Here is a 4,130-nt window from a genome sequence, read left to right as displayed (position 1 = left end):
AATTAGAATGGGCCATTTGAGTTTCTTAAAAAAATCCAAAAGAGGAAGGAGAGGCTTGTCCCCCTTCTCTCTCACTTTCTTTCTTCGGAATTTGAACCTCAGGGGGAAAGTAAACCCTATCCACCTTGCGACCACCACCGTTAGTAGGAGGTAAACACTGCCGCCGTCGTCTGCGCTGTTGAGCTTCCTTCCTTGTCTCGTCTTTGCTATCAAGATCTCGTTCCGCAGCGCAAACTGTCACCAGCCGCACCTTATTCATACAGATCGGCGGCCGTCGTCGTCATCCGCGGTACTGACTCGGTTGTCGTGCTCTGGATCTTCCGGCATCGTTTGGTAGTCGTGATTCGAGTAGCTAACCCCTCCGTGATTGACCTGTCGCCGGAGTTCCGGGAAAGGGAAAGAGGGTTCTTCCTCGTTGTGTCTCTCGTGGCGGTCTTCCTGGTGTTCACTGTCGTCGTCGTCCGTTGCCTCGAACCGTCCTTCCTCGTATTCTGCTCTCCGCCTTCATCGCAGGTAATATTAATGGTTGCTTAGCTTTCTTCCTGGTCTGCTCAATTCATCGCATTGTATCACTGGGTGATTAGGTTTCCTGTGTCACTGCTTGATGATCGTTGATGACTCTGCTGACTGCTTGTTGCCTAAGTTGTACATGCTGTGAATTAAATTGAAGATTTTGTTGAAAATGTTGTGCAACGTGCCTTATTTATTCCATCGGTGATCGGTGTGACAAAATTGGACTAGTTGTGTAGGGTATAGGGATTAGGAAAGCCAATACTCTGTACCCATTGCAGATTGCGGAAGTGATATAGCTGTTTTTGCTTTTTATTGGTTAGGCTAAAATTTTTAGATATGAATAGTTTTAGTGTGAAATACTCTAGTATTTGATTATTTTAGTAATTTACACTGCTATGATGGTAACACAAAATGTTACTAACGTTTTGTAAAAAAAACATTTTTTAATTATAAAAAGACAAAATATTACTGACCTTTTGTAAAAAAAAATATTATTTTATTTTAATTATATAAAGAAAAAATGTCACTTATTTTTTGTAAAAGAAAAAATGTCATTGATGTTTTGTAAACACCTACAATAATGTATAACACATAGTTTAGATCATCTTTAAAACTTCATCACAAAAATAAAAGTTCGTGTTTAGGATAGTAAGGCATGGTGAGAATATTAATGTGTTTTTCTCATTGATGCTGTTGTGGCATACATTATTATTAGGTAGAAATTCAGGTACAATTGATTTCATGTGAAGTTGATAATTGAGAGCCGTTAGATGAAAATTTAGTCAAAACAGTCAAATTGTCTAACGACTCTTAGTTATCCACTTTACGTGAAGTCGACTGCACTTGAGTTTTCACCCCCTTTGAGTAACAGTTATCAGCAAGTTTTTTATATGAAAGCATGATAGGGTTGGTTTAATAATTTGTTTGCAGGAATTTTTTACTTGGCAGCTATGTATCAAATTCCACCAAGAAATCTGTTATTTTGGTGTGGTCATTGGTTAGTGATGGTCTGTATTTGTAGCTTTGAAATTTGCAAAACTCCTTGCACACCTACTTATGGTTTATTTGCAAGTTAACTACTCATTGTTGGATAACATTTCATGCAATAAAATTTAGAAGCAGACCGCTTGATATACATAGAGCATGTCTTAGTGTGTGTTTGGATTGTGGTCGGTCAAATTTGAATAAAAGTGATTTTATAGAATTGATTTTGGATAGAAGTAGGTTTCTGTCAATATGATTTATGTTTGGCACTCTTTATCAAAATTGATTTTGATAAAATAAATATTGTTTGGATATTAGTTAAAATCACTTTGGGGAATGCTAGGGAAACAATGACTTTGTTGAACAATATGAACAACCACTAATCAAATAAAAACACACTACACTTTTAAATTAACCCTCTAAATTTTAATATTAAAATAACCATCCGTACACTAGTAAAATGAACATCCGGTATATCTATTGTTTACATTGTTTAATATTTTTATTATTCACCTATACTTTTCTAATCACTTTTAGATAAATAATTACTTAAAAGGACATGACATTAAATTATAATATTATTTTTTTTACATGTTTAAGTTTTTTTATATTTTTTTGATATATTTTTATATAGTATATTTTTAATACTCTTAGTACTCTTTTTTAGTACATTATAATGTTTAACTATTATTATTTATGATTAATTTTTTTATTTAATTTATTTTACTTAATGGGATTAATAAATTTTATTATAAAAAGATAATAATAAATACAATACACACAAATTATAACTATAAAAATATATAATGTTAAATAAAAAATTAATAAAAAATATAAATAATAAATAATAAAAAGAGTTCATATAGAGAGGAATGATAAGAATTCTATAAATAATGCAATAATATGTATAAAGGATAAAGTTAGTAAAAGAAAAATAAATATTGAAGGTATTTGCACGTTAGTGCACGGAGAAATTAGAAATTATTGCTTCTTGTAAACGTAATTTTATGAACAAAATTACTTCTGCGTTTATAGAGAAAAAAATTAGCCAAACAAAAAGTAAAGCTTTCAAAAATTTCTAACGTGCTTTTTTCCTTCAAACATGGTTACTAAACATACCCTTAGTTGCAATTCCCACACCGTGTAAGCAGTATATTTCCATATCTGGAGCATTACGTTGTGTAAATATGAAGTCAAGGGGATGTTGTCAACTCTGTTCCTGCTTCTTTTAAAGTACATGTTAAATTTGGAATTTTGAATATTGTTTTGGTCCGGCTTGTGACTTTGGTTGGATGGACCGTGGATTTATTCTACTTTGTAGGTTATAGATGTGTATAATTTTTGGTTTTCCAAGTAGACTTTATGCCTTCACTGTCACTGTCCGTCCGTATGGCTCAGTGCAGCAATGACATCCTCAACCGTGGGCATTGCCTCCCCATATTCCGGTTGGGCTGTAGAATGATGTTCCGGAAGCCGCCTCCTCGATGGTAGCTTCATGGTGTGAGCGTTGAGACATGGGTTTAGAGTCTTCGGTTGGCAACTAACGTGTAAAAGAAGCGCCCTTTCAGGCGTTGGAGATTCCACAGCATATATAGGCCTCATGATAGCTGCATGTGGGACTGGATAATTTAAAAAATTAAAGGGATGATAAAGCATGGTCCAACTATGTATTTTCATATTATTTATTCATTTTTAAGATTATTATTTATTTTAACCTAGTAGTGTTGGTTATTTTTTATTTTTGTAATACGTAATTAATTTAGACTCTGATTTTCTTTTACTATTTTTGAAACCGTTGAATTGAAATAATCTTGTTTTTTTATTCTTCAAAACACAAAAAAACAACGGCCAAGACCTTGTGTGTAACCTTGACATATTTGATAACTTATGTATACATTAAATTGTATTACAAAACTCATAAGTATTGACACAAACTAGAATAAATTTTGTAGGGGCCAATCAATGTTTTTTTTTAATTTTGTATTTTAAAAAAATAAGCAAACATTATTATGCATACAAAATTCTAATTAAAAAAATTAAGACTTACTCTCTTCTGACATCATTAAATATGTTGTATATCATAATAATTAAATACAAATATGTTATAATTGTCCTCAAATATTATAGAGATAGATTGTTATATTTAAAATCTAAAAATTTAGTCAATTCTTCCTTACATTATTTTTTTTAGCAAAATTACATTAAACTTTCTAATTTAGAATGATAATTTTGCTTGACTTTTTCTTTTCTTGATTCAAATTATTTGTTATTGAATCTGTTTTTAAAAGTAACTACAATTTTTTTTTAATTGAATATTAGAAACAATTGATAATAACTTAAGAAATAAGAGGTTGTATTTTAACTTACAATTATTCTTCACATATAAGTTATTTATACATATAAGTCCATATGAGTCATTTATATTTATACATACAAGTTCATATAATTATCCTTTTTTTCGTTATTTTTCTCTTTTATTATCGTCGTCACCAACAGCACTACCTTCTCCTCTTCTTGTTGGACTTTTTTCTCCTTCTTCTTTTTCTTCTTTCTCCTCCATAATATTCATCATCATGATTATCATCTTTATAGTATCGTCATCTTCTTCTTATACGTATCATCGTTGTCGTTAT

The 4,130-nt window shown here is 31.3% G+C and overlaps 1 long non-coding RNA gene across 2 annotated transcripts; it reads left to right on the top strand.

The window, feature by feature from the left end:
- On the top strand, positions 1-3,211 carry LOC130967140 (uncharacterized). Of its 2 annotated transcripts, none has more exons than XR_009081308.1 (2): positions 1-513; positions 2,819-3,211. It is a non-coding gene; the product is annotated as an uncharacterized LOC130967140 (long non-coding RNA). The 2 variants fall into 2 exon arrangements; XR_009081309.1 differs by lacking the exon at positions 2,819-3,211 and adding an exon at positions 1,444-1,648.
- The last annotated feature ends 919 nt before the right edge of the window (positions 3,212-4,130 follow it).

The sequence above is a fragment of the Arachis stenosperma genome, chromosome 3, assembly GCF_014773155.1.
Source record: "Arachis stenosperma cultivar V10309 chromosome 3, arast.V10309.gnm1.PFL2, whole genome shotgun sequence".
Lineage (NCBI taxonomy): Eukaryota > Viridiplantae > Streptophyta > Magnoliopsida > Fabales > Fabaceae > Arachis > Arachis stenosperma.
The sequence above is the reverse complement of the archived record's forward strand: the minus strand, read 5'-3'. Positions and strand labels throughout refer to the sequence as shown.